We start from the raw sequence: 12,745 nt of genomic DNA on the forward strand, positions 1-12,745 counted from the left end.
AGTGGTGGAGCATTTGCCTTCAGCTCAGAGTCTGATCCTGGAGTCCCAGGATCGAGTCACATCAGGCTCCTGGCAGGGAGCCTGCATCTCCCTTTGCCTATGTCTCTGCCTCTCTCTCTGTGTCTCTCATGAATAAATAAAATCTTAAAAAAAAAAAAAAGAGATCCTCTTAGAGAACAGCGCTGGGAAATGCTTATACATATACATAAACAAATGTGTGCATATGCATTCACACACAGAAAAATGCATACATTTATCTATGCACATCTATATCCACTTACCTATATGTGTACAATATGTATTAGTATGTATGTGTGTATGTGTATAAGTCTGTGTGTGTGTGTGTAGTAGAATCCATGAGTTCACATCTATATCTCCAATGCAATCCGGTACTACAGGTTCATTTAATTTTTTCCTTTACCATAATTGTAGCTTCCTTTTCCCAAAGTTCAAAACCTGACTCCCATTATCTGCAATTTAGTTGTTCAATCCTAGAACATATAAAAAATGATTTCAGAATTTGTAAAATCCATGTTTCTACAAAAAGGAAGGTCTACAAGTAAAGGTTCAGTGTTTGTTCAGAGTTATTTTTGTTTTTAGCCTGAGAGCATATAGTCACAGCAATGCATTCAAAAACTTCTTGGGTTCATTGCCTTCCTTCCTTGCTTCTTGCCTTCTTTGTACGGTTATATTACTTTCTTGAAACATAACCTGTTTCATTTGTTTATATCCAGTTTGAGAGTCCCTCACCATCCTCTGGATCTTATTTATTTACTTTTCTATTTATTCATTTACTTAAAAAATTATGTGAAATATTAACAGAATTCCACAAGGTAAGTCTGTATAAACTGGTATAGTGAGAAGTGTTATCCTCTCCCATTCCCTCTCCTTTCACCCCATTGCCTAAAGACTTACTGGTCTTTGTTTTTGTTGTTGTTATTGTTGTTTTCATTTCTATGCTGTTTCTTTTTCCTTAAATGAGGAGGTAAATGTATATTTTCTCATTTCTTCCTGTGTTACACAGAGCATAACACATACTGTGTGCACTTAGCCTTTTTTCTTTTATATATCCTGGAAATCACTTTGTATCACAGAGGTCTCCTCATTCCCTTTCACAGCCACATTCTACTCCATCAGGTGCTATGGAGTAATTTAGACAACTACTTTCCTCTGAATGGGCATTCAGGCTATTTCTAATAATTTGCAATTATAAATAATGCAGTGTTGCAGTAGATAATCTTATGTATAGTATTTGTGTATATTTGAGAGTGTATCTTCAAGGTTAATTCTAGAAGTGAGATTGCTTGGTCAAAAGGTGAACACATAGGTAATTTTGTTAGACATGGCTAAATTCCCCTCCACTAGAGCTGTATCAATTGCATTCCCACCAGCTATCTCTGAGAGTTACAGTTTCCTTACAGCCTTGTCTAGAGATCATATGTTATTCTTTTAAAATTTGCTAGTGAGGGACGGGATGCCTGGGTGGCTCAGAGGTTGAGCATCTGCCTTTGGCTCAGGGCATGATCCTGGTCCCGGGATCAAGACCCACATCGGGCTCCCTGCGGGGAGCTTGCTTCTCCCTCTGTCCCTCTGTCTATGTCTCTGACTCTGACTCTCATGAATAAATAAATAAAATCTAAAAAAAAATAATAAATAAAATTTCCTAGTGAAACAGGTGAAAACTGGTTATCTTAAAGTGGGTTTAATTTGCAATTCTTTTATCATGAGTGGGGTTAAATACTTTTTTCATATGTTAAAGGCCATTTTTATACTTTTCTGTAAGTTATCTCTGCATGTTTTTTTCCATCATTCTATGATTTTTTTTACCTTACATTATTAATTTAAAAAAGTTCTTCTTATATTGGTATATTATCCCTTTATCTGCAATACATTTTCTCAGTTTTTCATTTATCACTGGACTTTGTTTTTGCTGTTTTATTGTATGGAAGTTTTTATTTTCATTTAATTAGATTTATCAATTATTTCTTTAATAGCATCTGGATTTTGAGACATAATTTGAAATTCTTTGTATATACCCAAGTTAAAGAGAAACTTGCATAGTTTCATTTTTTACATTTAGATCCCTAATTTATTTGGCGTTTATTCTTGTGCATGGTATGAAATATGGAACTAATTTTATCTTTGCCAAATGGCTATTCAGTTGTCCCAGTATCATTTGTTAAGAAGTTCATTTTTGCACCAGTGATAGGAGATACTATCTTTATCATAATGCTAAAGTCCCATATGTACTTGGGTTTATTTTATTCTTATTTTCTATTCTATTCCACTGGTCTGCCCATTCAAGTGCCAGTACCACACTTTTTAAAAAGAAACTTTAGTAAACATGTCTGGTAGGCTAGTTCCAAAACCCCCACCTACACAATAGCATTTCTTTTTTAGTATTTGGCTGGTTATTCTTACATGTTTATTTTTCCCATATGAAATCTCCTACCAACTTAGTATTTCCATTGGGTTATTTTAAATTATAAATTAACTTGTGGATAACTGAAATCTTTATTATATGAATATTCTTATCCAAAAGTAAAGAGTAGTTTGTTTGGTCAAGTCTACTTTTAGGTCTTTCAGGAATGCTTTATAGTTCTCCTTACAAAAATTTTACATATTTCATGTCATATTTATTCTTAAGTATTTTATCTTCTTTATTGTTACCTAAAAAGTTTTCCCTATCTTTGTATATCTTTTAGAGCCTCCTGCTACTTTACTCATTATTTGATTTGATGTTGCCTTTGAGTCTTTAGAGCTAAGTCCATGATGATATCATATGCAAATATAGTTTTACTTCTTCAATTTTATGCCTCTAATTAGTTTCTCTTGTCTACTTGCGTTGGCTAATACCACTAGTACAATGCTGAATGGTAGTGAGATAGTGTGGGTAATCTTGCTTTGCTTAGTACTACTTCCTAGTGTTTCCCAATTAAGCTGGCTTTAAGACTAAGGCATGCTTATACTTGATCATATATCTGTATATTTTCAGAAAATATTCATCCACTCCTTTTCGTTGAGTGACTTTATCAGAGAGGAGTGATGAGTATGGTAAAAGGTTTTTTGAATCTATGAAGATAATCATATGACTTTCTTCCTCAGATAAAAAGTATATTAAATTACTGGATTTCCTCATATTGAGCCATCTTGCCTCTCTGGGATAAATCCGATCTGGTCATGGTGTATTATATTCTTCATGTAATATCAGGCTCTACTTTCTAATATTTTACTTAGAAATTTTGCACTAATATTCCTAAGTGATATTGGTCTATAATTTTTTGTACTGTTTCCATCAGGTTTAGATATGAGTATATAGTTGCCTAATAAAAACAATTAAGGAGATTTCCTTCACTAATACTGCTGAACAACTTACGGAGCACCAAAATTTATTTGGTCTTTGAGGATGTGGCAGAATTTCCCTGTAAAACATTATGGATGTGGTGCTTTTCTTGTGAGATAGTTCTTCAATAACTACTTTATTTCTTCTAGTGAATTTTTCTGTATAAGCTTTCCATTCCTAATGAGATGAATTTTGATGAACTATTTCCCTGGGAAACTATTTATTTTTAGGTCTTCAGATTTGCAAAGATCTGGTTATATTCTTATGATACTTCAAAATTCTTCTGATTCAACAGTATTTCCCTTTGTCATTTGTTTGTGTACTTTTTTTACCAAGTTTTTTTGTTTTTACCCTTTGTACTGTTTTTTGTTTAATGCCTCAATTTATAGGTTATCTTTATTATTTCTTTCCTTTTGCTTTATTCTGGTTTATTTCTTGTTCTTTATCTAGATTTTTAAGTTGAGACTTTAATTCATTTACTGTCATCTTCAATTTTTTTATTAAACCTTTTTTTAAGATTTTATTTATTCATAGAGACAGAGAGAGAGAGACAGAGAGAGACAGAGAGAGGCAGAGACACAGGCAGAGGGAGAAGCAGGCTCCATGCAGGGAGCCCGATGTAGGACTCGATCCTGGGCCTCCAGGATCACACCCCAGGCTGCAGGTGGTGCTAAACCGCTGCACCACAGGGGCTGCCCTGTCATCTTCAATTTTTATTAAGTGTTTAAGACTTTGAATATTCCTTGATCATTGCTTTATATATATATTTCAGATTCTGATATGTGTTTTCATTATTATTTTCAAGGAATTCTCTAATTTCAATTTACATAGGATCTTTTTTAGTTAATCTTTCATGTGACTTAAGAAGAAGGTAAATTTTCTATTATCTTGGTATAAAAATGATGATATATGCCCTTAATGCTTCTGCTGTCCAGATCCTCAGTATCTTTAGTTTTGTGTTGTTTTTTTTTTTTTTTTTGTCTATTTGATTTGTCTTATATTGAGAATGGGGCATTAAATTATTCTGTTAGTGTTTCTTTCTGTATCTCTTGCATCTCTTGTACTTTCTGCTTTATAAAAGTTGCTGTGGTGTAATTTAGGGCAGAGATATCCATAAATGTTATGTCTTCATTGTCAATTATGGCTTTTAACACTAAAGAGTACTTTTGTCATATTTACCATTTTTAAAAATCTTATTTCTCTGATATCAATATTGTTACATCTTTTATTCTTTCCATTTGCTTGGTATATCTTTGCTTATCCCTTTATTTTTCACCTTTCTTAATTTTCTTTTGGATACAGCCTATAGTGAAATCTTGGAGGTTAAGCCTATTTACATTTGTTGATAAAACTGACATGTTTGAGTCTCTGTCATTTTGGTTCGTAATCAGTATGAAAATTATGTTACATTTTATGCTTATTTTTTCTACTGTGTATTATTCTTTGATTTTGTTTAGCTTAGTGAAACTACTCTATATGATACTATAATGGTATCATTAGATTAGATGGTACCATTAATGGTATCATTAATTTTAACAAATTATACATTTGTTAAAACCCACAGAATCAATAACACAATGAGTGAACCCTAATGTAAACTACACACTTTAGTTGATAATACATCTATGCTGGCTCACCAATTATGACAAATGTACTACACTGATATGGTATACTGATGGCGGAGAAGGCTATGTGTGTGGTAGGGAGAGGAGTATGTGGGAACTCTCTGTACTTTTGGTTCAATTTTGCTATGAACTTATAGTATGGGTATTAAAAAAAAGCGTAGCTATGGGAAGGGTGGAAAAGGCTGAGATGACAAAGAAGAAAGATACAAACTATGTTTCAGATTCTTTAAAAAATTATGTCTACTATTTGCCAACCATAGTAAAAAGTAAGGCAGTGGAGGAACAGGAGCAAGAGCAAAAACAATGGCCTCTTCCTACTCAGACTGAGCATGAACCAATGCTATGAAGATTTGTGACTGAAGACCACAGTCAGCTCACCAGCTGATTGGGATTTCCACTGAAAACCTGGAAAGCTGTGCCCACTTGGGGGATGATAGTAAATGTATTCCAACATAGTCTTTTGCTACACTGAGCTCTGGAAAACATCCCTTTACAGTCTAGTGAAGTATTTCCATATGGTTTTAAGCTGTGCCAAATAATGGATCATCACAATTGTATTCTCCATCAGGTGTTGGCAAAGAGTAAGCCCAAATAATAAAGGCATTTGCACCACTTCCAGGCTTCTAGAGCAAACCTTGTCCCTACCTTATCAGCCAAGAAATGAAAAGCTGTGCTCTTTGAGGAACTGATATGTAGAGTGCAACTCACAATGCTGCCTCTCTCATTTCTTTCTTCTCTTGGCTTTTTGCTAATAAATTAACTTTATACTAGAAAGAAAGCATCGTTTTGTTTCATGCTGGGGAGGGAAGCCCCTTAGTTTAATAGCTACATCATTAAACATTTTGTGGAAAATGTCATGAAAGAAAACCAAATTTTCTTGCCCCCACCTGACAAAGTTTCATCTTATTAGTGACAATGCATTAATGAGCCAACCAAACCTAGCTTTTCCATAATGCCATACTTCCTTTTAGAACTTTTCCTTTTTGGTTGCTTGTGTGGAACCCAAGCTCAGCAAATACATATTTACAATTCTCCCCTCTCTCCGCTGGAGTACGGTTCATTAATACATTTATAAAGTTATTCTGGGTTAATGCACCAATATTTTCACCTCAAATTTTATATTACTATATAATCTTTTTTCATATAATCACACATACTAATCCATATGTGACTTATAGATAGTGCCACACAATGATAATACATGCAAATTCAACTAATACACGTAGCAACAAATCAAGAGCCTGAAGGTACATTTGCTGAGATAAACCCCCTCTATCTTTGAGACACGGTTGCACACTAAAGAATGCATAGTTAGGAAGTAAAGGGATTTCTGTAAAAATCATGCTACTTAATTTCAATATCATAATACCATTATACTTTATAAAATGTTCATGGACCTTTTTTTTTCCCCTTCTTAAACTACCAAATTGCCTATAATCTATTTAAGGGACTCTGGGGAACACACTGTTCTTTCAGAATTAAGCTAAAAACCAGCCTGTGTGGTGTTCATCAGAAAGGCCTCAGGCTGTGAGCACAAGAGGTAGGTAAAATTCAAAACAATGACCAGAAAGAAACCACAGAATTTAAGAATAGAAGCAAAGATGGATTTATATGAAATTAAGAAAGCCTGAGTTTCATGGCCCTTTCTAAGACCTTGTACCTGATTTTGTTTTTGTTTTCTAAATAGAGTTCTAAACATGTAAGCATAGGCTTGTAAAACTTGGATCTGCCCTGAATGGAAGGTCCTTAGAAATCACTAAGATGGACTGTCTGATTTTGCCGATGAAGAAACGGAAGCCCTGAAAGGAAAATTTGCTGAGGTCAAAATGTGGATGTCTATCATGAATTAGAAGTCAGCCTTCCCTTTTGTTCCCTGTAGGAAAGACTGCATTGTACTACTTGGTTACTCTGCAATCACTGCCCTAGGCAGACTTATGGGATTCTTCCAAGGCAATCTGCCCCACCCACAGTCTCTGCTGAAGGAGCAACCCTAGCCTACTCCCTGAGGAATGGCTTCGTGGCTTACCCTGTGACCCTGTCCCTCACCCCCACCTCCATCCCATCTACACAGCTGATGAGACCTGGGGTTGTCACCTGACCCAAGGGAGTCATTCCATCTGGGTCAATGACCTGTGAGGTCATCTGGTATAAAGAGCTCTGCTCAAACACAAAAGACATTGATGAACTAGCCCAATCAAATTCTCTCTCCTGAAATGTGAACTGGGGAATATGGAAAGAAATAATTAGCAGTAGGGAACTAAATAAGACACGGACTCAGGGAATGCCTGGCTGTGCACTCAACTAGAAATCCACAAGTTCTGTTTGCTAAGGGAGATGGGATTAGCCAGTTTTCAAACCCTGAGGTACCCTCTAGTTCTAGAGGCTTTGAGGTCTAATTGCATTGTTCTCTCTGAAAGGCATGGTAGCTCCAATAGCTACCTTATTTCCAAGTTCCTTCTTATTCCTACCCCTTTGACTATCACTCCTCAGACAGTGTTCTGTCCTTGTGTAAAGTGCTCTGTAGCAAGAACTCAACTCCATGTTTCTGAAAGCCTTAATAGCGAAAAGAAGGGCAACAACCTTGAAAGTGAGGTCTGGTTTTATTTTTGAGGAGAAATTCCTTCTTTGTTTTTGGGAAAAGCACTTTAATAGGTCTTTGATTCTATGGAAGCAAAGCCAAGAACATATTCTGGAAAGGAAGCAAAAGTCAGAGAGAAGGTAGAGCCCAAAAACCCTGCATTATAAAGGTACAAGCTAACCTTCCTAGTGCATGAATTGCCTAAGGGTGTCTCCCTTCTAGACAAGCAAGCCTCTTTTCTGTGAACTTCACTGCAGGCACTGGCACTGCCGGGTGACAGAGTAAAGCTGTCTCACAACATGGGGACCTGCTGGTATGGAGGAGACATCTTCCAGAAGTAGACTCTGAAAGTATTCGGCTAATGAAATGCTGAAATATTAGTAGTCACACTTCTGCACTGTAATTCTCTTCCATTACAGGGTGACAAGGGATGACTTGAGAGGCCTGGCAGACTGGAGGTCATGGTAGAATTAAGGGACGTAGCATTCTTGAGGGACTCTTGAAAGTACCTGAGCAGGGACTCCTGAGAATGTCCTCTATCTCTAGAAAAGATAGGAAAGGTCTTGGAACATGATTCTTTGATGTTTAAAGTGAAGCATAACCACCGTATTCTGGAAGTCAAGGGGACACCCTTGACCCATTAATTTCAAAAAACCTCACTAGCACAGTACAGAATTATAATCACCATCTACTGTTGCCTACAATAACAAAGGAAGAACTTTAGGTGTGAATAAATGCACATTTATATATAAAGGTTCCTAGGTACTTTTACCATAAGTATCTTTGCTGTAGACATATTTGCTGCAAGTATTTTTGCTGCAATCCTATTGACTGAACAGCTAATTGGCTAAAGGCAATTTGCCACAAAAGATAAAAAATGACTGGTTGACAGTTTGATTTCATTTCTCCATTGATACAGTACTTCTATTTTTATATTACATAAGTCTTAGCTCTCACAGTGGAGAATTTGGAACCTGCATTCCTCATTAACTTCAGAATGTCTATCAATGAACATGTGACAAGATGCCAAGGACAGTGGCATAGAAGGTTTTCACAATGTAATACAAAGCTCAGTTACAAATATACATCCTAGTATTTGGAATACTGATACCTCTCTCTCTCTCTCTCTCTCTTTTTTTTTTTTTTAAGATTTTATTTATTTATTCATAGAGACAAAGAGAGAGAGTGAGGCAGAGACATAGGCAGAGGGAGAAGCAGGCTCCACACAGGGAGCCCGACATGGGACTCGATCCCGGGTCTCCAGGATCACACCCTGGGCTGCAGGCAGCGCCAAACCTGCTGCACCACCGGGGCTGCCCTGATACCTCTCTTAATGAAGGAAGAGATTTTAGCCAAAAAAAAAAAAAAAGTGAGTTGCTAAATGAGGATGCAAATCTACAAGCAAAAACAAACAAACAAACAAAAGTATAATACTATGAATAAAAGCCTTTGAAGACAAGTACGTAGGTAGAATCCACAAAATAAAATTCGACGTTTGCAAAGTATTGCCATGAATCTACATTATATATTTTGAATGTATGAAAATATTTTGTCTCAATAAAATCTTTTTGTTATTCATTTTTCATGTTTCATTATCTCTTTTAAATGAATATCCTTTTAAATAATGTATATAAAGATTAATGTTTGTGGCAAGGATGTCTACCGCCGAGATGTTTAGAGCAAAAATGCCTAGAACCCTTTATATATACATTTTGATTATTTCCCTCTTTTATTTTTCATGATTTTATCTTTTACGGCAAAATCGCCTTGCGGCCACTTAGTTAAGTGGTGAAAAGTTTTGTGGCAAAAATGCTGAGCAAAGATGATGTCTATGGCAAAGATGCTTACAGCAAACATATCAGACACACGTATAAGGATTATATGCAAAAAAAAGATTATATGCATACATTTTTTAATTATTGTTGTAAACAAGCATCAGACAACTGATTCAAACAGAACTAAATAATTAAGAAAGTTAGCTAATTCAAAGGTTATATGAAGTTCTTTCCAATTTCCTGTTTGGTCGTTCTCAGCATGCTGCCTTTAACATTAGCTGGCACCCTTTGTGGTCCCAAGAAGGCTGAGGCACTTTCAAGGGTCACATCCAAACGTGATAATATCTAGATAAGTACCAAAGTGATCTTTTTCTGAGTATCCTTCTTAGGAGAGAGGACACTTTTCCCAGGAGGCTCCCAGCTTACCTAACTGATTTCCTCCTATCTCTCACAAGGCAGAATTTGGTTACCTATATCCATTCTAAAACTAGTGACAGAGAGAAGGCAATTATCGAGATTGTCTTAGACCATGGGTTCTCCAACTTGTACATAAATCAGAATTGCCTGGAGTATCTTACTAAAACAAAGGTTGCTGAATTCCATTCTCCAAATTTCTAGTTCAACAGGTATAAGATGGGGTTCAAGAATTTGCATTCCTAACAACTGCCTAGGTGATGCTAATGCAAGTGGTTGGGGAATCATACTTGGAGAGCTATTATCTTAGACTAACCATTTGGGGTAATTGGGGAATTCACCAAAAATATCTGCAGTAAGATATGACTTTATCAGGAAAGTACTGTATATATTCTGGAATGACATGTATCTATGAATTTTCTTTTTGAAATTTAAAGTTTCTGTAAGTTATGCATGTGACAAACAATACTGATTGTGGTATACCACAAGCCAAAATATGGAAGTAGAATACAAACTAATGGCCTAGGGCAGAAAATGTGGTTTAGGTAAATGTCACCCATTGTCACAAACATCCACCCATCCTGCCCTACACACTATGCTACTCCACACCCTTTCCTTTGCATATTTCTATTCTCTGTTTCAAGGCTGAGGCAGTTTCAACCGCCTACCTGATAGAGTGGTGTTGACCTCAGCCTGTGTCTTGGCAGAGGAGACAATAGGAGTTTAAGAAACAGCTCATTGTTTGGAGGAAAGTAAGCTGCGCAGCTTGATGTTTTTGCAGCATAAAATATGAGGCTGGAAGTGGTATAAGGTAAGGCCTTAGCTTTGGACAAGAGCAAAACCACAGAGGGCTTTGTGGGATGTTAAGGAGCTTGAACTCAATCCTGTGGCCTCAGCAGCCACTGAGCAGAGACATGATGTGGTTAGATTTTGGTTTCATTTAGATCATACTGGTTGTGTGGAAGGCAGACTTGAAGCAGGGAGGCATAGTGGAGATTGGTAGTCCAGACAAGTGTCACAAGGCCTGAAGGAGAGCCAAGATAATAGGCTTACAGAAGACACAGATCTGGGAAATACTCAAAAGCTCAAAGTCTACAAATCTGATTATTTGTTAAATGTAGAAGGTACAAGAAAGTAAGATATCCAGATATTTCTTAGGTTTTTAGTTTCAGTGAAAATAAAGAAGTGAGCTGTTATGGGTGTGGGGATGAGTGGTAATACAGGGGCACAGGAAGATGAAATTGGTTTTGGATGCCCTGTATTTAAAGCGCTGGTCCCTCTCTACATGAAAGTCAGGCATATTTGGGTGGGTTTATCTTTAGAGATAAAGATTTCGGAATCAACTGTAGTTAAATCAGCAGCATAAAAAGATCACCCAGGAAAAACATGGAAGTTAAGAAGACTATTTAGCCAAGGATGGGAGCCTGGGAAAGTCCAACATTAACATGGTGGCAAAGCAGCAGGTGGCAGTGAAAGACAGCAAAGGTAGGAAGAAGACTAGGGTTTAGAATATCAGGGTCAAGGTCACAGAGTCTGAAGCAGAGGGAGTAGTCAACATTGTAAAATATTGTAGAGAAGAAGTTCCTTAAAATAAAGCTTGAAAAAAGTTGACAGGATTTGGGCTTTGGGAAGGCATAGATCTTCCAGGGGAGTATCTGGGCAACTGGGCTGAACTATAAGAGGTATGTGGAGACTTTTCTTCCTTTTTTTTTTTTTTTTTTTTTTTTTTGAGTGTTTTGATGAGAAGTGTACAGCAAGAAAGCAGGTAGTACTCACTGAAGTAGGGAGCATGGTCATGAGCTCAGAGTGAGAGTAAAGGATTAAGGTGAGGGGGCTTATGAAGGTTTGGGATAGTCAGGAGAGGTAACTGGTCTTTAACTGTTCTCAGAGGGTTGACCCTGTCTGTACCTGAGGTTCTTTCATTTCCCAGAGCTTTCGCAACCACAAATTCAGCAATATACACATTTTAAATGGGTGTGCCAATGGATGTCGGGAAGAGATCTCTGAAAAATGCTTAAAGGAACTTATAGGTCTACATAGCAGAGTGTATTTTGCAAAAATGTCCACAGCAGTATTTCCAGTCCCATATGGGATAGACTTTGTAATTAAGTGCCTTAATGAATAGAATGCAGAAGGGATGCTGTGTGACTTCCAAGGCAAAAGGCAATGCAGCTTCCAGCTTGTTCTTTATGTGGGGATGCTACCACGCTGTGAGGAAGCCCAAACTGCCCACATGTCTAGTGGTTGATGTTGGCTGCTGGCTAGGTTCTAAGGGCAAGCATCCCAAGAAAAAGAGCCAGTCTGAAGCCGTATTGTCCTTTGCCTTGGAAGTTACAAGGGTCATTTCTGAGCTCTGTCTGAATTCCTGACCCACAGAACCTGTGACCATGATAAATGGCTGTTTCATTCTACTAAGTTTTGGAGTAATTTACCCAGCCATAGTAACTGAAACAGTATCCAAATATCCATTCAAGTGAACATGAATATTAAGGGAGAAACAAGATACTCCTGTATCCCAGACACAGTCATAAGACATATTGGAGGTTACTGTTCTGATCCCTCTTGAATTCAAGACAATATTTTTATATACTTCCCAGACTTCAGCTTAAATGTACCCTAAATGCCTATGCTAAGCCATAACTTTATCCCTAAAGTGGACTTTACTTAAAATACTTTACTAAACTCTGAGGGGTTTGTTTTTGTTTTGGGAGGTTTTTTGTTGTTGTTGTTTTTTCTATTTCTGTATTTATATAGTAATTGGTATTTTATCACATCTAAATAGCTTTCCAGTGTGCTAGCCTACTTTCAAAAATAATATTGAGTTTCTATATACTACCTTTTCCTATCCTTGGGCATAGGATATTTAGATGTACCCACACACAGAGCTTATTTTTAAAACATGCCTTACCAATATGTCAAAATAGCAGAGCTGAAATATTTTTTCAGATCATTAAAGAGCAAAATAATTAAAATCCTGTTAGTAATTTCCAAGAAATAGCTAAGCAACATC

The 12,745-nt window shown here is 36.7% G+C and overlaps 1 protein-coding gene across 25 annotated transcripts in view; it reads right to left on the minus strand.

Moving 5' to 3' along the window:
* ICA1 (islet cell autoantigen 1) overlaps positions 1-12,745 on the minus strand; it is a 141,663-nt gene that overhangs the window by 68,739 nt on the left and 60,179 nt on the right. The gene's annotated exons all lie outside the window — the stretch shown is intronic.

Source organism: Canis lupus, chromosome 14, assembly GCF_011100685.1.
Source record: "Canis lupus familiaris isolate Mischka breed German Shepherd chromosome 14, alternate assembly UU_Cfam_GSD_1.0, whole genome shotgun sequence".
Lineage (NCBI taxonomy): Eukaryota > Metazoa > Chordata > Mammalia > Carnivora > Canidae > Canis > Canis lupus.